This window comes from Oncorhynchus nerka, linkage group LG3, assembly GCF_034236695.1.
Source record: "Oncorhynchus nerka isolate Pitt River linkage group LG3, Oner_Uvic_2.0, whole genome shotgun sequence".
NCBI lineage: Eukaryota > Metazoa > Chordata > Actinopteri > Salmoniformes > Salmonidae > Oncorhynchus > Oncorhynchus nerka.
Window position 1 is genome coordinate 16,262,671 of NC_088398.1, and position 24,308 is coordinate 16,286,978.

General features: G+C 44.9%; 1 pseudogene; it reads left to right on the forward strand.

Annotated features, from left to right (window-relative positions):
- Positions 1-24,308, forward strand: part of LOC115114073 (triple functional domain protein-like) — a 139,962-nt pseudogene that overhangs the window by 11,287 nt on the left and 104,367 nt on the right.

A 24,308-nucleotide genomic window follows, 5' to 3' on the forward strand; every position in this document is an offset into this window, starting at 1 on the left:
GGTTGAGAGTGAAAGTTAAGTACAGAGGGTTTGGCTTAACTGAAGGTCCTCATCACTGACTCAGTGTCATCAGAGCCTATCGGTGTGTTTTTTTCATCATGGATGCTTTCTTGTGTGTACTCATTTCCTATTAGGCTCTACATGGAGTCTTGAAGGTTAATGTAGTATAGAGTTTTCACCCGTGATGTTCTTCATGGCTAACTGGTCACTGACCTGCTTATTTCTCAACAAGGTCAAACAAGGTGACATAGGCAGACACACACACACACAGACACGGCTACACTTGACTATTTGGCACGTGGTCAACCGGACTGTCACCTGCTTATTAACTGAATGCCATCACGTTCTCTGTGTTCTTTATGTTCAGAAGGCCTAAGTTTTAAAAACACACTGTCCAAACTTCGCACCTAGACTGACTTCACTTCTGTTAGGTGAAGTGAAATATTTAACACATTTGTATCTACTATGATGAACCTGTTAGAGGCTACACATTCATTTGCAGGTGTTTCAGGTGCCAAGTTAATTATATAGGGTTAATAATGAGTTTCAATTAGGATATGTGCTGACTCTGCTCTTACTGAAGATGGACTGTTGGCCAGAGGGGAAAACGGTTATGTGTGAATTATTCAATAAAGTTGACCAAACATTTTTCTATCTGCTGAAAATTCCCTTTGGATATTTTTAATGCTACGTAGGTAGGAGAAGTAGGCTATGTTATGTCATGGTGGCCAAAAATCTACCACGTGCACTAGGTGCTGTGTTCTTTTACAATTCTCTTTCCATATTGATATGCTTGTATCAGTCTAATATAGAACATCAGTATGTCTTTCAGGCAAGCATTATGATCATTCTTTGCCTGTCTTTCTTACTGATAGCAATGCATTTTTTTCTGGAAGATCTTAGCAGAACAGAAAGTGTAAGATTGTGTGTAATTGAAGTGCATAGGCTAAACCTTACTATAATCTCCCAGCAGAACACAGAACTGTCTCCCCCTTAATTGGGGCTTGCTGTGGATCAGGATCAGTAGGAGAAGTTCTGCTCTGTTCTGTGTTCCTGTGGGAGAGACAGAGGCACACACACACAAAAAGATCTGCTCTCCAGAGGAGGGCCTGTCTTTGGCCGCTGCCAAACCTCTGCCTGTGCTGTCAGTAGAGATCAGACCTGCTATGGTGACAGGGCTGGGATGGGAGGTATGGGAGGGCTGGGTTAGGAGGGCTGTGAGGGCTAGGCTAGGAGGTCTGGGCTAGAAGGGCTGGGCTAGGAGGGCTAGGCTAGGAGGGCTGGGATAGGAGGGCTGGGCTAGGAGGGCTGGGCTAGAAGGGCTGGGCTAGGAGGTCTGGGCTAGAAGGGCTGGGCTAGGAGGGCTAGGCTAGGAGGGCTGGGATAGGAGGGCTGGGCTAGGAGGGCTGGGCTAGAAGGGCTGGGCTAGGAGGGCTGGGCTAGGAGGGCTGGGCAAGGAGGTCTCGGCTATAAAGGCTAGGAGGGCTGGGCTAGGAGGTCTCGGCTAGAAAGGCTAGGAGGGCTGGGCTAGGAGGGCTGGGACAGAAGGGCTGGGCTAGGAGGGCTGGGCTAGGAGGTCTGGGCTAGAAGGGCTGGGCTAGAAGGGCTGGGCTAGAAGTGCTGGGACAGGAGGGCTGGGCTAGGGGGCTGGGCTAGGAGGGCGTAGGAGGGCTAGGATAGGCCATGCATTAAAACATGAGAGCACTCCTTTCATGTCTGTTGAAAGCAGGAGGAGAAGAGAGGCTCGCTAGCTCTCGCTAGCTCTCGCTCACACACTCCCTCAGACTGTATTACTGAGATGAATACGATCATACAGTATGAAGTGAGTAGCAACAAAGACATTTACTCTGTGAACCATTTGCCCATGGTCTATTGTCATTAAACATACAGTTGAAGTCGGAAGTTTACATACACTTAGGTTTGAGTCATTAAAACTCGTTTTTCAACCTCTCCAGAAATGTCTTGATAAACAAACTATAGTTCTGGCAAGTCGGTTAGGACATCTACTTTGTGCATGACACAAGTAATTTTTCCAACAATTGTTTACAGACAGATTATTTCATTGTATCACAATTCCAGTAGGTCAGAAGTTAACATACACTAAGTTGACTGTGCCTTTAAACAGCTTGGAAAATTCCATAAAATGATGTCATGGCTTTAGAAGGTTCTGATAGACTAATTGACATAATTTGAGTCAATTGGAGATGTACCTGTGGATGTATTTCAAGGTCTACCTTAAAACTCAGTGCCTCTTTGATTGACATCATGGGAAAATCAAAAGAAATCAGCCAAGACCTCCACAAGTCTGGTTCATCCTTGGGAGCAATTTCCAAACGCCTGTAGGTACCACGTTCATCTGTACAAACAATAGTATGCAAGTATAAACACCATGGGACCACGCAGCCATCATACCGCTCAGGAAGGAGACGCGACTACGGTTCGCAACTGCACATGGGGACAAAGATCATATTTTTTGGAGAAATGTCCCCGGTCTGACAAAAACAAAAATAGAACTGTTTGGCCATAATGACCATCATTATGTTTGGAGGAAAAAGGGGGAGGCTTGCAAGCCGAAGAACACCATTCCAACCGTGAAGCACGGGGGGTGGCAGCATCATGTTGTGGGGGTGCTTTGCTGCAGGAGGGACTGGTGAACTTCAAAAAATTGACGGCATCATAAGGATGGAAATGATGTGGATATATTTGAAGCAACATCTCAAGGCATCAGTCAGGAAGAAAAAGTTTGGTCGCAAATGTGTCTTCCAAATGGACAATGACCCCAAGCATACTTCCAAAGTTGTGGCAAGATGGCTTAAGGACAACAAAGTCAAGGTTTTGGAGTGGCCATCACAAAGCGTGTGAAAGGAAGGAGGCCTACAAACCCGACTCAGTTACACCAGCTCTGTCAGGAGGAATGGGCCAAAATTCACTCAATTTATTGTGGGAAGCTTGTGGAAGGCTACCCGAAACGTTTGAACCAAGTTAAACAATTTAAAGACAATGCAACCAAATACTAATTGAATGTATGTAAACTTCTGACCACTGGGAATGTGATGAAAGAAATAAAACCTGAAATGAATCATTCTCTCTACTATTATTCTGACATTTCACATTCTTAAAATAAAGTGGTGATCCTATCTGACCTAACTGCCAGCAGCATACCACCCTGCATCCCACTGCTGACTTGCTTCTGAAGCTAAACAGGGTTGTCCCTGGATGGGAGACCAGATGCAGCTGGAAGTGGTGTTGGAGGGCCAGTAGGAGGCAATCTTTCCTCAGGTCTAAAAAATATTCCAAACCCCCAGGGTTGTGATTGGGGACACTGCTCTGTGTAGGGTGCTGTCTTTCGGATGGAACGTTAAACAGGATTCCTGATTCTCTGATGTCATTAAGGATCCAATGGCACTTATCTTAAGAGTAGGGGTGTTAACCCCGGTGTCCTGGCTAAATTCCCAATCTGGCCCTCAAACCATCATGGCTACCAAATCATCCCCAGTTTACAAGTGGCTCATTAATCTTCCTCCTCTCCCCTGTAACTATTCCCCAGGTTGTTGCTGTAAATGAGAATGTGTTCTCAGTCAACTTACCTGGTAAAAAAAAGACAGGGAATTGTTACTAGGATTAAATGTCAGGAATTGTGAAACTCAGTCAGGAATTGTGAAAAAACGTGTATGTAATATTCCGACTTCAACTGTACATACAGCCAAATACCTCTCAGATGGCGCAGCAGGACTTTAGGATTCCCTAATGTAAGAACAGAGACACATCGCTGGCTGCCATCTTTATTCTGAGAGCAATTCCAGGAAATCCCTTTGAGGACCATTAAGTCTCGTGTTTACACACAGAATGAGTCCAGAGTGTGTTCACTGTTCTCTGTTACGCGGCAGGGAGCGATGTACAGCAGATGGAGAACCCTATTTCCATAAATATCTGATTTTATACAGCAGCAGTACAGCTTGGTTCTCTGTTTGCATCCAGCTAAACGTCCTGGACGACAGTTTGTCAATATCACCACACTCAGCAAGACATGCTGCAATACACACTTGCCCACAATACACAGAATATGTCATTTAGAAAATGAAAAGCTTTTGTAATATGGAAAATAGCATCAACAAATAATTGATTATAATGCTATATTACATTTAAATTATTTTCAGCACAAATCACTGAAGGTTATTTTTTATTGAACTAGGCAAGTCGGTTAAGAACACCGCCCCATGGGACTCCCAATCACGGCTGGATGTGATACAGTCTTAGACCGCTGCGCCACTCAGGATGACTCCTGTTGGTCAGTAGCACAATAGAAGACCCTTAGCAGATTATCATCCCATCTCAATAGGTACCTTTGTAATGCTTATTTTATTGATTTATTTCACCTTTATTTAACCAGGCCAGTTGAGAACAAGTTCTCATTTACAACTGCGACCTGGCCGAGATAAAGCACAGCAGTGCGGAAAAAAAACAGAGTTACACATGGGATAAAGCTACCTGTGTTGTGAAGACATTAACATGACCAGTGCAATATTGCACTGTATAATAATGATATAAACTCAGCAAAAAAAGAAACATCCCTTTGTCAGGACCCTGATAATTCGTAAAAATCCAAATAACTTCACAGATCTTCATTGTAAAGGGTTTGAACACTGTTTCCCATGCTTGTTCAACGAACCATAAACAATTCATGAACATGCACCTGTGGAACGGTCGTTAAGACACTAACAGCTTACAGACTGTATGCAATTAAGGTCACAGTTAAACTTAGGACACTAAAGAGGCCTTTCTACTGACTCTGAAAAACACCAGAAGAAAGATGCCCAGGGTCCCTGCTCATCTGCGTGAACGTGCCTTAGGCATGCTGCAAGGAGGCATGAGGTCTGCAGATGTGGCCAGTGCAAGAAATTGCAATGTCCATACTGTGAGACGCCTAAGACAGTGCTACAGGTAGACAGGAAGGACAGCTGATCATCCTCACAGTGGCATACCACATGTAGCAACACCTGCACAGGATCGGTACATCCGAACATCAGGACAGGTATAGGATGGCAACAATAACTGCCCAAGTTACACCAGGAACGCACAATCCCTCCATCAGTGCTCAGACTGAGAGAGGCTGGACTGAGGGCTTGTAGGCCTGTTGTAAGGCAGGTCCACACCAGACATCACTGGCAACAATGTCGCCTATGGGTACAAACCCACTGTTGCTGGACCAGACAGGACTTGCAAAAAGTGCTCTTCACTGACTAGTTGCGGTTCTGTCTCACCAGCGGTGATGGTCGGATTCGCGTTTATCGTCGAAGGAATGAGCGTTACACTGAGGCCTGTACTCTGAAGCGGGATCGATTTGGAGGTGGAGGGTCCGTCATGGTCTGGGGCGGTGTGTCACAGCATCATTGGACTGAGCTTGTTGTCATTGCAGGCAATCTCAACGCTGTGCGTTACAGGGAAGACATCCTCCTCCCTCATGTGGTACCCTTCCTGCAGGCTCATCCTGACATGACCCTCCAACATGACAATGCCACCGGTCATACTGCTCGTTCTGTGTGTGATGTCCTGCAAGACAGGAATGTCAGTGTTCTGCCATGGCCACCGAAGAGCCCGGATCTCAATCCCATTGAGCACGTCTGGGACCTGTTCGATCGGGGGGTGAGGGTTAGGGACATTTCCCCCAGAAATGTCCGGGAACTTGCAGGTGCCGTGGTGGAAGAGTGGGGTAACATCTCACAGCAAGAACTGGCAATTCTGGTGTAGTCCAGGAGGAGGAGATGCACTTCAGTACTTAATGCAGCTGGTGGCCACACCAGATACTGACTGTTACTTTTATTCAATTGCTGTTAGTCACATGTCTAGAGAGAGAGAGAGAGAGAGAGAGCAATTGAATAAAACAGCAATTGAATAAAAGTAAGAGTATATATATATATATCCCTGTCTCTCTATCACTCTCTCTCTCTCTCTCCTCTCTCTCTCTCTCTCTCTCTCTATTTATATATATATATATATGTTTCTGTCTCCTCTTTTAACATCCATCTCAGTTTTAATCTCATCTGCTGTCATCCTTAGCTGAAGATGATGCTGTTGATGATACTCTACCGTTGCTGTGAGGATCCAAGCTGTACCATTATAAGCCCAGCACCTCATAATGATCCTGTCAGAGGCTGCTCATAGCTCTCGCCTTTACTCTCCCTGACTCCCCTGACTGCATGACCCAGCACAGCTGTCTCCATGTCATACACCACGGGGGTCCAACTGGCCCCACTCTGCCATTCCCTACGCCCCTACACCCCCTGGCCCCTAAGAGTAGGAGGTGTGACAACCTGTATGATGCTCCCCTGTCCCTGCTCCCCTGTCTACCTGTTACCCTGTCCCCCTGTCTCTCCTGCCTTCAGCACAACACAACATACCCAGTCCCACAGCCCACCTAATAGTGCTCTTTACTCCATTTCAACCAGTCTTAATGCTAATTGTTAAGTTAACATGCCTCCACTTTCCTCCTCTCCCCTTCTGCTTCCGGGCCGCTGCCTGTGAGCAGTTGCTTGCTTGAGTCTCTCCCTTCCCAATCCTTAATTGCCTCCGTGCGTCTTCATACGCAAGGGACATGGAAGTAATTCATGAGCAGTAATGAAAGCTGACGTGTCACCACCTCCCCCCAACTCCCCACCCCTCCCCTCCCTTACCTCCCTACCCTGGCCTCTCTCTGTGGAGCAGAGTATAACAGAATATCAAATGAGCTCCAGAAACCACTTCCTTCTCTGGTTAAAACAGACCAAGGCATGGGAAGCCGGTGGGAATTAGGATCTGTCAGACTGTTTGAGCCAACCCTAGCAGCCCTGTCCATGGTTATTATTATTATTTAACCCTGTTTTTCTCTCCAATTTCATGGTATCCAATTGGTAGTTACAGTCTTGTCTCATCGCTGCAACTCCCATACAGACTCGGGAGAGGCAAATGTCAAGAGCCGTGCATCCTCTGAAACACAACCCAACGTGTTAGAGGAAACACCGTGCACCTGGCAACTGTGTCAGTGTGTACTGCACCTGGCCCACCACAGGAGTCACTAGTGCACAATGAAACAAGGACATCCTTGCCGGCCAAACCCTCCCCTAACCCGGACGAATTGTGCGCCGCCCCATGGGTCTCCCGGTCACGGCCGGATGCGACAGAACCTGGACTCAAACCAGAATCTCTAGTGGCACAGATAGCACTGAGATGCAGTGCCTTAGACCACTGCACCACTCGGGAGGCCATGGTTATTGTTATTCAGACAGAGAGATCCAACTGGAGGACAAACCACATTGTGGTTCGAACACGACGAAGGATAGTTCTGAGTTTAATCTGCAGAATTAGAATGTGAATAAAAGCCCATGTGGCAAATATTGAGAAAGACCCAGTCAGCGCCAGCTAACGGAGCCTGTTACAGCATTCTGCTACCTCTACCTACAGCAGCGAAACTGCAAATCAAAACTGACAGTGAAAGCACAACCACAACCTTGTCATCGAGCTAATGGATTTAGAAAGCTCACATACATATTATGGACAGCATTAGGCATCACCTAATGTCATAAAGGAATAGGCATCCTCGACGCAGCAGTCTATTACCTAACTGACCGCCTGGTGATGTCACCAGGCATGCCATAACTCCAGCGGTCTTTTCAAATAGCTATTACAATAAAATTACATTATTATATATTTTTACATTTCACAGTATTATTCCAACCTCATAGTGTGGAATATAAAACACAGGAAAATCTAGTTTTTTGACTCCACTGAGCCTTAAATATGATAATATATAAGTAATCAATTGACTAGCAAGAAACCACAAGTATTTTCATACAGAGAAAACACAGGCCTGTAGTCCTGGTCTGATGAATTGATGAAGACAAACACTGACTGGTCTCAGATCAGACTCAGAGACTCAGCGTCCTGGCAGGGCGACAGAGAGACAGCATGGTAGTGATCCAGGTCGCCTATTAATACACCCTGCCACTGAGCCTCTGCTCATTTTCTCACTTTCTCTGTGTTAGCCTGGTTCAACCAGACTGAACAATGCATTATCCACTGGTTCAGTCTGGTTTCACCAGGCTAACCCTGGGTGTCAGGAAAGGCATCTCATCATCACACCTCGTTCCAGCCACAGCAACCTCAACCTGTGTATTATTAGTTTACCCAAAACACATCCATGTTACTAGGTTACCACTACCTCTGGATTAACTTGTTACCTGTGGATTTGACTCTTTAGTGCAATGTGGTCAGCATGAATGGATTACTGCAGATGAGTTAATGTGGTGCAGTTGTTACAAGTTACAACATAACACACCTTTCACAGTACTTTGTAGTCGAGAGAGAGAGAGAGAGAGAGAGAGAGAGAGAGAGAGAGAGAGAGAGAGAGAGAGAGAGAGAGAGAGAGAGTAGTAATGCACTATAAAGGGAATAGCATGCCATTTGGGACACACAGTGTCTGGCGGTCATTTCTGGGGTGTTTAAGCCACCTGTCCAGATCTCTGCTGCTGTGTCCATGGCCCCAATGTCCCTCCCAGAGTCAGTCAGTTCACAGGCAGCAGCACTCAGCCTAGCCTGCCTAGAGAATGACAAAACAGAGCCTGACGGCAGGCAGTGCCCTCAAGGGGGAGACGCACCTCCCCTCACACACACACACTCATTCATGCACACACACACACACCTCGGAGGACGGACATGGGACGGGAGACAACCTCAGAGAGAGCACTGCCGGTTCTGTTGCTAGAGAGCACTGATGCATGTGAGAGAGAGGTTTTAGTCTATCACACTCACATCATCAGCCTCTGGAAGGGTCCTCCTCCCCTACACCAACCAATAAGGAGGCAGAGCTAGCTCTAAAGGTTCAGAGATTGGGTTGGGTGGTGGTGATTCACTGACTGTAATGTAAAGGGAGCTGGATGGAGCTTGGCTGGTTCTATTCTAAAACTCTTAGCACAGGGGCCTGTTGACATTCTCAAACAGAGCACTGGGGAGAACACAAAAGATAGCAGATAGCAAGCACCATCCTTCCTCACTGATGCCCTGGTCCATGGAGCTAAAGCTATTCTAGTGAGAGCCGTTCCTCTCTGCTGCTACCTGACTTGTTCATGAGCTGAATGGTGTGAGAAGGAAAGAGACATGGCCATGCAGATTCTCTCCACAGGACTCTGTAAGTAGCTACCTTGTGGAATGATATTCTCATCCCTAATGGTTTCATGGTTAGTGAGTCTCTCTTCTTTCCTCACCAAACATTGGCCTATTTATGGAGTCAGTCGGTGCTGAATCAGGACATTCTCAAATAGCTATTTATTTCTGATATTGTAATGTATTTGTCTATGATTCATCTGTTTAGTTGCACTTGCTGCCCTTGTGCCAGTCATTTTTTACAACTGGCTGAGTATGACTGTGCTCATCAGAATGGGATTAGCTCAGTTATCATGAGGCTAATATGATTGTGTCACTTTCCAGTAGGGAGAACATTTTTTAAAACAGAGGGAAGCAGGGGAACAACTACCTGCACTTATCCAATAAGAAACACTTATTTTAGTTTTCCATTTCATAACGTTTTGCTACAGTATGCCCTACTGAACATGACCTATGTCATTTAGTTTGGAACATGGATTGGTCTGGTCAGTCTTCACATTCTCCTTGGGTGTTGGGAGTCTTTCTTTCATCCTGACAATTGATACGGTTTGTCCTCCATTGCTCTCCTCTCCTTTCTGAGATCCCTGTAGATAATGGGTCCTTTCATTTCATCCTCTAGTGGCAAATTAGGTCACCGAGCTGAAAGCAAAGCGGGTGGTCATGTGTTGAATGACTAAGAAACTATTTTGGATTATTTTCTAAACATTTTAAATGAATTGCTGCAGACATGATGAGGGCAATGGTGTTGTTTATTGTCGTAGATGTGTTACTTAGGCTATGTTGTTTTGGGGTGGGGTGGGTTTGGGGCGGGGGGTTAGAGTTGTTATGCTTTATTTATCTCACCGTGCTGTGGGGATTTGGTGTGATGTGGCTTGTTTGTCCCTCTGGGGGAGCGATAGCTGTAGACTGAGCCTGTCCAAAGGGCAGGACAGCGTAACTGAACAGAAAGAGCTCAGCTCCTCTGAGGAGGTCATAATCTCTGACTGTCGACTTGGACCTGCTCCAGTACCATGCCATCACTATTACCATTATCTTGGCTAAGGTAATCCAAAGGCATCCCGGCAGCTAGCTACGACACAAGGCTCTCATCTGGTCTGGACACCACAACCCATGAAGCAGAACTAGTCTGTATAAAGAGGCTTGGAGGGAGTTTTGATTTTGGCACAGATAACGTACTCAGACCTTAAACGCCCTTCTGCCTGAATCTGAGGGCGAAGAAGTGGGTGCCTGACTCAACAGATTGTAAGAATATTTACTGCCATGGTTTAATTTGTAACTGACAGATCTGTAAGATAATTGTAATGACTCTTCCAAACAGAAGATACACACAGGCCTGCACCATTATGTTGTCAAAAAATGTATAGATTGTTTCAGATCTCTGCCACGTAGCCAGGCCTGAGTGAAAAGGAATGAAGTATGATGGACATTTCTGTTGAGAAAAAGTGCACTGGCATTAAAACGTTTAATATTTCAAGAGGCTGTTGTATGTATGTGTCTCTAACACAGTGATGACTACAGAAAGAAGGTTGGTAGGTAGAACATTGGAATGCTTGGGATGCAAGCTGATCCTAACTGTTATAGGCCTATTTCTCTTTTGCCCTGTTAATCAAAAGCGTTGGAAATATTTGTCAATAATCAACTGACTGGTTTTCTTGATGTCTATAGTATTCTCTCTGGTATGCAATCTGGTTTCCGCTCAGGTTATGGATGTGTCACTGCAACCTTAAGGTCATAAATTATGTTACCACATTCTTCTCAATTTACATCAACAACATAGTTCAGGCAGTAGGAAGCTCTCTCATCCATTTATATGCAGACGATACAGTCTTATACTCATCTGGCCCCTCCCAGGATTTTGTGTTCAATGCTCTACAACAAAGCTTTCTTAGTGTCCAACAAGCTTTCTCTACCCTTAACCTTGTTCTGAACACCTCCAAAACAAAGGTCATGTGGTTTGGTAAGAAGAATGCCCCTCTCCCCACCAGTGTGATTACTACCTCTCAGGGTTTAGAGCTTGAGGTAGTCACCTCATAAAAGTACTTGGGGGTATGGCTAGATGGTACACTGTCCTTCTCTCAGCACATATCAAAGCTGCAGGCTAAGGTTAAATCTAGACTTGGTTTCCTCTATCGTACTCGCTCCTCTTTCACCCCAGCTGCCAAACTAACCCTGATTGAGATGACCAACCTACCCATGCTAGATCACGGAGATGTAATTTCTAGATCGGCAGGTAAGGGTGCTCACGAGCGGGAAGATGTTCTTTACTATTCGGCTATCAGATTTGACACCAATGCTCCTTATAGGACACATCACTGCACTCTATATTCCTCTGTAAACTGGTAATATCTGTATACCGTTATAAGACCCACTGGTTGATGCTTATTTATAAAACCCTTTTAGGCCTCACTCCCCCCTATCTGAGATGCCTACTGCAGCCTTCATCCTCCACATATCCACATTCAACTCCCGTTCTGACAGTCACATTCTGTTCACGGTCCCCAAAGCACACACATCCCTGGGTTGCTCATCTTTTCAGTTCGCTGCAGCTAGCGAGTGAAACGAGCTGCAAAGAACACTCAAACTGGACAGTTTTATCTCCATCTCTTCATTCCAAGACTCAGGCATGGACATTCTTACTGACAGTTGTGGCTGCTTCGCGTGATGCATTGTTGTCTCTGCCTTCTTGCCTTTTGTGCTGTTGTCTGTGCCCAATAATGTTTGTACCATGTTTTGTGCTGCAGCCATGTTGTGTTGCTACCATGTTGTTGTCATGTGGTGTTGCTACCATGCTGTGTTGTCATGTGTTGCTGCCATGCTATGTTGTTGTCTTTAGGTCTCTCTTTATGTAGTGTTGTGGTGTCTATCTTGTCATGATGTGTGTTTGGTCCTATATTTTTAATCACAGGCCCCGTAGAGGCCTTTTGCCCCGATATTTTACCAGGTAAGTTGACTGAGAACACGTTCTCATTTGCAGCAACAACCTGGAGAATAGTTACAGGAGGGGGATGAATGAGCCAATTGTAAACTGGGGATTATTAAGTGACCGTGATGATTTGAGGGCCAGATTGGGAATTTAGCCAGAACACCGGGGTTAGCACCCCTAATCTTACGATAAGCACAGGGCAGTGTCCTGGGGAATTGGGATATTTATTTATCTTTAGATCAGGAAAGAGTGCCTCCTACTAGCCCCCCAACACCACTTTCAGCAGCATCTGGTCTCCCATCCAGGAACTGACCAGGACCAACCCTGCTTAGCTTCAGATGCAAGCCAGCAATGGTATGCAGGGTGGTATGCTGCTGGTAGGCCATCATTGTAAATACGAATTTGTTCTTAACTGACTTGCCTAGTTAAAAAAATAAAAATAAAAAATAAAATAAATAAAAAAAAATAAAAAATAAAATAAAATACATATATGTATATATATATATATACAGTGCCTTGCGAAAGTATTCGGCCCCCTTGAACTTTTCAAGCCACGTGGAGAGCCATGGTGGTTTAAGCCAAGTAAGTCAGGAAGTGAAAACACCAGTATAATGAATATGAATTGGAATTGCAGACCTTTACCATACCACTGAGAGTGTTGTAAACATTAGTTCACTAGCTATAATAACATTAAGAATCAACGGAAGGTGACCTCTCATCTAAGCTGTCCCCTATTTTCCTTTCTCCCCCCTGGGGGCAGTGGAGACCGGATGGAGGATTTGGGGCTGGATCCCTCCCTCCCTGGTGTGCCTGTGCCCTCACTGTGACTGACTGGGCAGTGTGCACTGACACCTGCTGGACTGGGAAGGAGGGACCACGGACTGCAGGAACCAGGCGCTGGGCTGCATCTGAAATGGCACCCTATTCACTATATAGTGCACTACCTTTGACCCGGTTTTAACACAGTTATAGAATGGTCATGTGGACAGTGATTCTTTCTGTCTCACATAAACACATTATTCACACGACGTGTATCCTTGAGATCTCTTTGCCCTGGTTACCCGGATGTTGGTGACAGGCAGCCATATTGAAGAGGACAGTTTGAATTTGTTAGTAAACGCTGGGGAAAGAAGGGGACACGATCTGCATACTGCATTTAGCTTCTTAATTCAATGTTAAATGCTTGGCTGTCTAGCACTGTGACTGGGAAGGAGAGGCTTTTTCCAGGCCGTGGTGCCGTACTCTTATTTCCATTCAAAGATGGGGTGGAGTCAGAGTACACATTCAGATGTGGTTATGCGCTGTGTTTGAATGGAAACCTAACTCCAAAAGACCTACAATTAGCCAAATAAGAGCAGCAGAACATCCAAAATTAGGAACTGCAGCTTCTGTCCCACTGCGTGGCCTGTTTTGCAATGTAAAAGATAGTGGAGAGCTCTCAGCTCGACCAAAATAAACAGCTGGCAGATTAGTCCTTGGGATAGGATCTGCAGCAGAACCGAGTAAGAACATCCAATTGGCAATGATCTAAATAGCTGTGAAATCTTTTACTAATTTTGTGGTGCTTTAAATATGTTCACACTCTCAGTCAAGAGGAGGCTCACTAGTACATAAAGATGGCTAATAGTGTGTGGCTCTAGCTGGCTGTTTTCCGTATTTGTTGTCATGCTGTGGCCATCTGATATACCACCAGATAGAGGCTGTTGTTGGAAGGCTTCTGTTTACAAAAGGACTGTTTGACTTTCCAGCTCTACAACAACAGTGTTGGGACACAGGATGTGACCCTCCATCCAGAGGAAAACATATGAGATGTACTCTGGTGTCCAGTCTGTGTGTTCAGAGGACTGGCAGTTTGTTTGTCAAGTCAAGACCTATTCAGTGGTAGAGCTGGAGAGGGCCCAGGTCTGTCATGAGCACCTAAACACTAACACGGGTCTATGCACCACTGGATGTGCAACACACACGTAGGGACATACAGAATCTTATTTACAATGACAGCCTAGGAACAGTGGGTTAACTGCCTTGTTCAGGGGCAGAAAGACTGGTTTTTACCAGCTTGGGGATTTGATCTCTAACCACTAGGCTACCTACCAGGACACACACACAGTAACACAAGATGTCATATTCATCTGTGAAAGAAGATGCCTCTATAACAAGACTCTTTCGGAATGTACTGGTAAATAACACCATTTGGCAGTAACAGGCGTTATTGTTTTATGATAGAAGCTGCGTGTTGGTTTCTGTATGTGTGTGTCAGGGTTTTCGTTTGGAAAATGTGATGCCGGATATTTGACCGGCAGCATTTTAATTGAACTGCTAGACAATGAAATAAAGCTGATTTGAAAACCAATCGAACATGAGAGAAATATAGACTACTGGTTCCACGGCATAAGTCTTTATAAAAGAATTGCCTCCACGTTTCTACGGTCGGATCTTACTTTGAAGCAATGTAAGACATGCCTCATAATAGGAAGTAAAACGTTCAGGTTTCAAACATTTAAGTTTATATTTTCAAAATGCACCAGCTACTGCCTCCAGCTCATTTTAAAAGTGGTGTGTGATGCACTGAAGCCTGCCTACAATTGCCTATACAGTCGTGGCCAAAGGTTTTGAGAATGACACAAATATTAATTTTCACAAAGTGTGCTGCTTCAGTGTCTTTAGATATTTTTGTCAGCTGTTACTATGGAATACTGAAGTATAATTACAAGCATTTCATAAGTGTCAATGGCTTTTATTGACAATTACATGAAGTTGATGCATAGAGTCAATATTTGCAGTGTTGACCCTTCTTTTTCAAGACCTCTGCAATCCACCCTGGCATGCTGTCAATTAACTTCTGGGTCACATCCTGACGGATGGCAGCCCATTCAAGCATAATCAATGCTTGGAGTTTGTCAGAATTTGTGTTGTTTTGTTTGTCCACCCACCTCTTGAGGATTGACCACAAGTTCTCATTGAGATTAAGGTCTGGGGAGTTTCCTGGCCATGGACCCAAAATATCAATGTTTTGTTCCCTGAGCCACTTAGTTATCACTTTTGCCTTGTGGCAAGGTGCTCCATCATGCTGGAAAAGGCATTGTTCGTCACCAAACTGTTCCTGGATGGTTGGGAGAAGTTACTCTCCGAGGATGTGTTGGTACCATTCTTTATTCATGGCTGTGTTCTCAGCCACACCCTTGGCTGAGAAGCAACCCCACACATGAATGGTCTCAGGATGCTTTACTGTTGGCATGACACAGGACTGATGGTAGCGCTCACCTTGTCTTCTCCAGACAAGCTTTTTCCGGATGCCCCAAACAATCGGAAAGGGGATTCATCAGAGAAAAGGACTTTACCCCAGTCCTCAGCAGTCCAATCCCTGTACCTTTTGCAGAATATCAGTCTGTCGCTGATGTTTTTCCTGGAGAGAAGTGGCTTCTTTGCTGCCCTTCTTGACACCAGGCCATCCTCCAAAAGTCTTCACCTCACTGCCTGCTGCCATTCCTGAGCAAGCTCTGCCCTGGTGGTGCCCCGATCCCGCAGCTGAATCAACTTTAGGAGATGGTCCTGGCGCTTGCTGGACTTTCTTGGGTGCCCTGAAGCCTTCTTCACAACAATTGAACCGCTCTCCTTGAAGTTCTTGATGTTCCAATAAATGGTTGATTTAGGTGCAATCTCTTGGGGGGGGGGGGGATCTCCAGCCTTCACCTCGTCAACACTCACACCTGTGTTAAGGAGAGAATCCCTGACATGATGTCAGCTGGTCCTTTTGTGGCAGGGCTGAAATGCAGTGGAAATGTATTTTGGAGATTCAGTTCATTTGCATGGCAAAGAGGGACTTTGCAATTAATTGCAATTCATCTGATCACTCTTCATAACATTCTGGACTATATGCAAATTGCCATCATACAAACTGAGGCAGCAGACTTTGTGAAAATGAATATTTGTGTCCTCAAAACTTTTGGCCACGACTGTATGCCCTTGAATGGCGAATGGGAAGTGCGCTTCAATTACCAGTTGAGAAATAAAAATTTTAGCTTTTTTTTGTGGCCATCAAAACTGTTGTTAACACGCAATCTCATTTATAATTGTTACGCAATTATTGGGCTTATAAAAGCATGTTTAACTCCAGCAGCAACTAATGAGCTGTTTGAGAAGCTGTAGCAGCAGCTCTCATGCTGTCTGACAGATTTCCGCTCATATTTGCAGGACAGACATCCCAGCTCATAATGTTATACAAGTAACTCTGAAATGCTACTCACAGCTTGCTGCACTCACACAAAACAAATATTAGACAGCAAGGTTCTTGATTCAGGAGGGGATTCTCTGCTGTTACCAAGCGAAACATGATTTTGGAAGTAGCTAAACACTAAATTAGAAAACAAAATGTACAACTGCAGAGAATTTCACACATTTTCAAACAGTTAACTTAATAGTTATAAGATATCTAGCTGGCAAACATTTAGTTGTCAATTCCATACTGTGACTAGATCACCTAGATCACCTGGCTGGCCAACAGTCACAAGGCTCCAGGCTCTTGTTGTTGTATGCTTGTAAATAAACACTACGTGACTGAGAACTAGTACTGGTAAGCTTCATAATGAAAAATTATGTGGCAGGTGAAATGAAGAACGCAATCTTCTTTATCTCCTAACTCATTGCACAAGTTGACTGCAGGTATTGACTTAAATGAAGCTACAAATATTCCCATTTATTAAAAAACACATTTTCAAGGAAATAGTTTCAACGGTATTGACAGTATTCAAAAACCATCCCGCGGCTATTTCTAAATGATGCAAATTAACCTATTTGGCGTTATTTGGCTTTAAAAAACCCATTACTGTCCAAAAGCCGGCTATTGCCACCTATGTGTGTGTGTGTGTGTGTGTGTGTGTGTGTGTGTGTGTGTGTGTGTAGACCATTGAAAGCCCTCCATGGTTGTTCCTGTGGGAGCAAGCTGTGACTCCAAATCTTGTAAACAGGAACCAGCAGGGTTTTAACAGACTCACAGCCCTGCAGGTGTTTGGACTGAACACACACTCTCCTGCTAGCTAGCTGTCTTTCCTCTTCTTTATGGCTGCATCCCAAATGGCACCCTATTACCTATATAGTGCACCTCTTTTGACCAGGACCTAATGCACTACATGGGCCCTGGTTAAAAGCAGTGCACTACATAGGGAAAAGGGTACCATTTGGGACACTTAATTTTCATTGCTCGGGCAGGAACTAGCATGGAAGTTGACCCTGTTCCGCCCCATACACTTTGTCTGACATGGAGTGTCAAGTCAAACGATTCTATTGACTGGAAGAAGCTGACAAAACTGTTATCTGTTGGTTTTCATAATTCATAGTTCCATTGACATTGTACAGCTGTCTTGCTGACTTCTAGAATACAGGAATTCAGGCTGTTCCTCTGGTATGCTAGCTAGCTGCTATCCCATATCATATGCTTGGTTTGCAGCTGGTGAGAGAGACAGGATGCATCCCAAATGACGCCCTATTCCCCATAGGGTTCTGGTCAAAAGTAGTGCACTATAAAGGGATATCGCTTCTATTTGGGATGCATCTGGGGTCTTTTTCTTGTATGTGTGGTGGTCTGTGAATGGCTTGACAGGCCTTGTTAGGTCGACTCAGGCCTGCTCTTTAGCCTAGTGTTCTACCGAGCTTGACATGAGTATGCCCAAGGGAGAGTCCTCACCCTGCTGTAAACATTGTCTGGGACAGGGTTACCTTTAGGGGTCTATTACCTGCTGTATGTCTCAATGGTCTGTCATATATCAACTGTCCCTCTGTAGTAACACCTGCAGAGCTTTCTCAGTCATTCCCCTCAGGTAGTTGGGTCCAAATAGGATTTCATATCAAATTAAATTACATTTTATTTGTCACATGCGCCAAATACAACATTTCACCTTACAGTGAAATGCTTACTTACAAGCCCTAACCAACAAGGCAGACATTTAAAATAAAAAATACCTGAAACAATAAGAATAAGAAATAAAAGTAACAAATATTATTTTTTATTTTTTTCACCTTTATTTAACCAGGTAGGCTAGTTGAGAACAAGTTCTCATTTGCAACTGCGACCTGACAATTAAAGATGTTTTCTTTCAAATGCTTAAGCTGCACTTAATTAAGCTTTTCTGGCTCAATGGAACAAATGAAATAGTCCCAAAAGGGCAAACTGCACCCATCTTGAACCTCAGGCAGACACTCAAATAGGGATTTGAAAGAGAACAGATACTATTTGAACCCAGCTGTTCTGGTAATAAGGTGGGTGAGGGGGGACTGGCCCCGTGTCATATAATTCAATGAAGACATGAATATGGAAGACGTGTCTGTGGGTGTTTCATAGTGATGAGCAGTGGGGTGCTGGGACCGGTCTTTGATCCCGCATTAGAATTGACATTGCCTGCATCCCAAATGGCATCCTATTGCCTACATAGTGCACTACTGTTGACCAGGGCTCTGGGAATAGGGTGCCATTTGAGACCCAGTACTAGTCTCTGATGGGAGTATTGGCAGCAGTTTTGTTACAGAGATACTAAAAGCCTGGCTCACATCCTCTCACATTATCTTCTTATTTCACTATGTTTATCTGGTGTCAGTATTTTGCAGATGCAGACTGGTGTTTTTATTGTGAGCACTGGAAGGTTTCTCTGTTAGTTAGGCAGATAGTATTTTAGCCAAGCATCTCTACTGCTGTCAATGTTGTAGTCCTCCTCAGTCACGACATTGGGATTTCTCCTGGTCTGTGTCCACATCAAGGATGCATCCCAAATGGAACCCTAGTCCTTATATAGTGCAATACCTTTGACCAGGGCCCATAGGCCTCTAGTGCACTATATAGGGAAAAGGGGGCCATTGGAGACGTGGCCCATGTTGAGCAGTTTATTTTCATTGCTCGGGCAGGAACTAGCACGGAAGTTGACCCTGATAACCCCATGCTCTTTATCTGACATGGATTGTCTAGTCAACGGATCCTTTTTTTGATTTTTATTTATTTATTTCACCTTTATTTAACCAGGTAGGCTAGTTGAGAACAGGTTCTCATTAGCAACTGCGACCTGGCCAAGATAAAGCATAGCAGTGTGAACAGACAACACAGAGTTACACATGGAGTAAACAATTAACAAGTCAATAACACAGTAGAGAAAAAAAAGGGGAGTCTATATACAATGTGTGCAAAAGGCATGAGGAGGTAGGCGAATAATTACAATATTGCAGATTAACACTGGAGTGATAAATGATCAGATGATCATGTACAGGTAGAGATATTTGTGTGCAAAAGAGCAGAAAGGTAAGTAAATAAAAACTGTGGGGATGAGGTAGGTGAAAATGGGTGGGCTATTTACCAATAGATTATGTACAGCTGCAGCGATCGGTTAGCTGCTCAGATAGCTGATGTTTGAAGTTGGTGAGGGAGATAAAAGTCTCCAACTTCAGCGATTTTTGCAAATCGTTCCAGTCACAGGCAGCAGAGTACTGGAACGAAAGGCGGCCGAATGAGGTGTTGGCTTTGGGGATGCTCAATGAGATATACCTGCTGGAGCGTGTGCTACGGATGGGTGTTGCCATCGTGACCAGTGAGCTGAGATAAGGCGGAGCTTTGCCTAGCATGGCCTTGTAGATGACCTGGAGCCAGTGGGTCTGGCGACGAATATGTAGCGAGGGCCAGCCGACTAGAGCATACAAGTCGCAGTGGTGGGTAGTATAAGGTGCTTTAGTGACAAAACGGATGGCACTGTGATAAACTGCATCCAGTTTGCTGAGAAGAGTGTTGGAAGCCATTTTGTAGATGACATTGCCGAAGTCGAGGATCGGTAGGATAGTCAGTTTTACTAGGGTAAGCTTGGCAGCGTGAGTGAAGGAGGCTTTGTTGCGGAATAGAAAGCCGACTCTTGATTTGATTTTCGATTGGAGATGTTTGATATGGGTCTGGAAGGAGAGTTTGCAGTCTAGCCAGACACCTAGGTACTTATAGGTGTCCACATATTCAAGGTCGGAACCATCCAGTGTGGTGATGCTAGTCGGGCAAGCGGGTGCAGGCAGCGATCGGTTGAAAAGCATGCATTTGGTTTTACTAGCGTTTAAGAGCAGTTGGAGGCCACGGAAGGAGTGTTGTATGGCATTGAAGCTCGATTGGAGGTTAGATAGCACAGTGTCCAATGACGGGCCGAAAGTGTATAGAATGGTGTCGTCTGCGTAGAGGTGGATCAGGGAATCGCCCGCAGCAAGAGCAACATCATTGATATACACAGAGAAAAGAGTCGGCCCGAGAATTGAACCCTGTGGCACCCCCATAGAGACTGCCAGAGGACCGGACAACATGCCCTCCGATTTGACACACTGAACTCTGTCTGCAAAGTAATTGGTGAACCACAGAAAGAGACACAGAAAGAGACCAATAAAACTATTTGGGATACTATTTAAACCCAGCTGGTCTCAAGTTTAAAGTTTTAATGTCACATGCACAAGTACAGGGAAATGCCTTTCTTGCCAACTCAAAACCCAACAATGCAATAATCAATAACAATGTATTATGGTTCCATTTGGGATGTATCCTTGATGTGGACACAGACCAGGAGAAATCCCAATGTCGTGACTGAGGAGGATTGCAACATTGACAGCAGTAGAGATACTTGGCTAAAATACTATCTGCCTAACAGAGAAACCTTCCAGTCCTTTATAAAAATGTCAGTCTGCATCTACAAAAACATAGTGAAATGAAAGGTAACGTGAGAGGATGTGAGCCAGGATTTTTAGTATCCAGGTAAGAAAGCTGCTGCCTATAGTCTGATCAGAGACTAGAAATACGTCCCAAATGGCACCCTGTTCCCTATATAGTGCAACACTTTGACCTGAGCCCTGGTCACACTATCATCGCAGTGTGAGTCGCAGTGTGAGGACATCTGTGTCCAGTGGGAAATCACTCCTCTTACTTCTTCTCCTTTTCCTCCCTCTCCCTCCTCCTCTCCTACCTCTCCCTCCTCCTCTTTAAGTTCACCTCAGGGAACACCACACAAAACTTTATTGGTTCCTCTCAATGGCTGGTGCCTCAAAAGGCAATAGGATGGCTCACACCAAAAACATGTAGCATAGCAGGCATAAAAAGAGCAGGGAGCAGATCAGATGCATACACTGCAATGCATAAAGGACCGCAGATGAGTGTAGCTCATTAGCTAACTGGCACTGTGCAATGCTGTACCAACAATCAACTCTCCCAGGTCTTCCTGCTGGAAACCGCAACAGAAATGCTGCTGAAGTTAGCTGTTAATGGCCCTACTTGTAGAATGTGGTGAAGAATTTAGGCTGGGTCCATAGCTCGAGCGTGTGTGTATAGTTGTGACTTCTACCATCTTTCCTCCCATCTGTCTCTGGAAGACAACTGCTCATTCCCTCAGAGCAGCTGAGCTGATAGGAATGGTCACAACAGCACAGACCGGCTCACACATCATTAGGCATTAGATAGGCCACAAGGGCCACAACACAAGCTTCTTCAACCCATACTGCCCACTCAGACACGCACTACCAAGGCTAACTATACAATGCGCCAAGGTTAGGATGTAACATACAGGTAATATTGCTTACTGCATAACCCTTTTTAAAAGCATGCATCCTCTCCTTTTGTATCTACTCCATGGTGCACATTGACTCTTAGAAATAAGCTGTTGAAATAGTCTGTTGTTGTGAATTTGTTCGTGTAATACATCAGGAAGCACCAGCGGCTGACCGTTAAAAAGGCACGTTCTCTATTGACCACTGGAGACATTGCATCTGTCTGGAAACCGTCCACAAAACAATCTCCTTTCTCTCCCCTGTGCTTGGTTGTCGAGTGTTATATCATTCCGATTGGTTTATTGAGTTGCTTTTGTTACGGCTTCACAATCGAAGCTACATTTCATAGAATGTCCTAATGAATAGGCTTCTCAGAGCTCACTGAGTTCTGCATTGTCTGACCTCCATCGTTTGGCCCCAGCTGCTGTGCTGTGCTGCCCAGTTTGCAGCAATGTGACTCTGTGGAGGCCTTATACACTCATCCTCTATCAGTTTGTGTTTTCTCTCTTTCTCTCCCTCTCTTCCCCCTCTCTCTCTCTCTCTCTCCTTTCCTCTCCTCTCTCTCTCTCTCTCTCTCTCTCTCTCTCTCTCTCTCTCTCTCTCTCTCCTGGTTCTGTGTTCGGCTCTCTGTTGTGAGGGGAGAGGGGGGCAGTGAGAGGAGCTGGGTATGATCTGGGTTGAAACTGGTTTGATTCGCCTCAGTGGAATAGGGCAGCCAGGCTAAATCCCACTGTGGTATAATAGGAGTTATAATTAAACAACGGAGGCAGTTTACACCCTGGTCACCTGAATAACTCAGGATGGCAGGAGCGTCTCTGTGGAAACTGTAGAGGTGTTGGCATGTGTGTGTGTGTGTGTGGGGGGGGTTAAGAACAGGAAGGCACAGCTGCTGCTTCCATGTCTTTGCAGCTGCGGGTACCGACCTCACCATCCCACCCGTCTTCCCGCAACCCATCTTTGTCGTGCCACCTCACACACTCCACCAGTACTGCCAGTATTTCCCCCCTACCCCCTCTTTTGTCTTTCTTTCTCTCTCTCTTTCTCTTCCCTCTCTTTCTCTCTCTCTGACAGACAGCTGACTCCCCCTGACTCCCCCTCTTCCAGAGGACTGATAAGCCTCCCCAGTTATTCATTCCTGACGGCTCAGTGAAATACGTGCCTGACCACAAACCGACCGACAGACCACCATGGACAGGCCTCGGAGAAGAGCCTTGTTGTTCCAATGTCGCCACTGAGGGGACTGAAGTTTACAAACTAGACTGTTTTCCATTAAGAGGACTGGAGTTTACAAACTAGACTCACTGAGACGGCTGGAGTGTCCCGACAACCAGCTACAAGATTGTTACTGGGAGGTTTTAGTCATCTCCAGTTGGTAGAGAGTTCACAGATCTGATCTGGTCATGGCAGGACTCACAGTGCTCTTTCGCTTCCTATACATGGGCTTGCTGAGGGACAGGGGGAGACAGCAGGGGAGACCGCAGGGGAGACTGGCACTAACGGACCAAAGTCAAACTTCTGAAGAGAACGGTATGTCAAACCTAATACCCTGCGCTTTCATCTGCATTGCTTGCTATTTGGGGTTTTAGGCTGGGCTTCTGTATAAGCACTTTGTGACAACTGCTGATGTAAAAAGGGCTCCCGAGTGGTGCAGTGGTCTAAGGCACTGCATCTTAGTGCAAGTGCTGTCACTACAGTCCCTGGTTCAAATCCAGGCTGAATCACATCTGGCCCTGTTTGGGAGTGACATACAGTTGAATCACAACTGGCCCAGCGTTGTCTGGATTTGGCTGGGGTAGGCCGTCATTGTAAATAAGAATTTGTTCTTAACTGACTTGCCTGGGTAAATATAAATACATTTGATTGATTCTCCTACCTGCCACAAGTTTTCTTTATTTTTACTATTTTCTACATTGTAGAATAATAGTGAAGACATCAAAAGTATGAAATAACACATATGGAATCATGTAGTAACCAACATTTTTAAACAGTTAATTTGTGGAATTTCTTTCCTTCTTGATGCATTTGAGCCAATCAGTTGTGTTGTGACAAGGTAGGGGTGGTATACAGAAGATAGCCCTATTTGGTAAAAGACCAACTCTATATTATTATTATGGCAAGAACAGCTCAAATAAGCAAAGAGAAATGACAGTCTATCATTACTTTAAGACATGATGGTCAGTCAATACGGAACATTTCAAGAACTTTGAAAGTTTCTTCAAGAGCAGTCGCCAAAAACATCAAGCGCTATGATGAAACTGGCTCTCATGAGAAAGGAAGACCCAGAGTTACCTCTGCTGCAGAGGATAAGTTCATTAGAGTTACCAGCCTCAGAAATTGCAGTCCAAATAAATGCTTCACAGAGTTACAGACACATCTTAACATCAACTGTTTAGGGGAGACTGTGTGAATCAGGCCTTCATGGTCGAATTTCTGCAAAGAAACCACTACTAAAGGACACTAATAATAAGAAGAGACTTGCTTGGGCCAAGAAACACAAGCAATGGACATTCGACTAGTGGAAATTGGTCCTTTGGTCTCAACCGCTGTGAGTGAACGGACGATTTCCGCATGTGTATTTCCCACCGTAAAGCATGGAAGAGGAGAAGAGGTGTCAGGGTATTTTAAACATTTTTTTACCAGGGGGGAATTATCAACAGGGTAGGAACCAAAGTGTTGGTCAGTGTTTCCAGGGGACCCCAATTAGATGTTACAT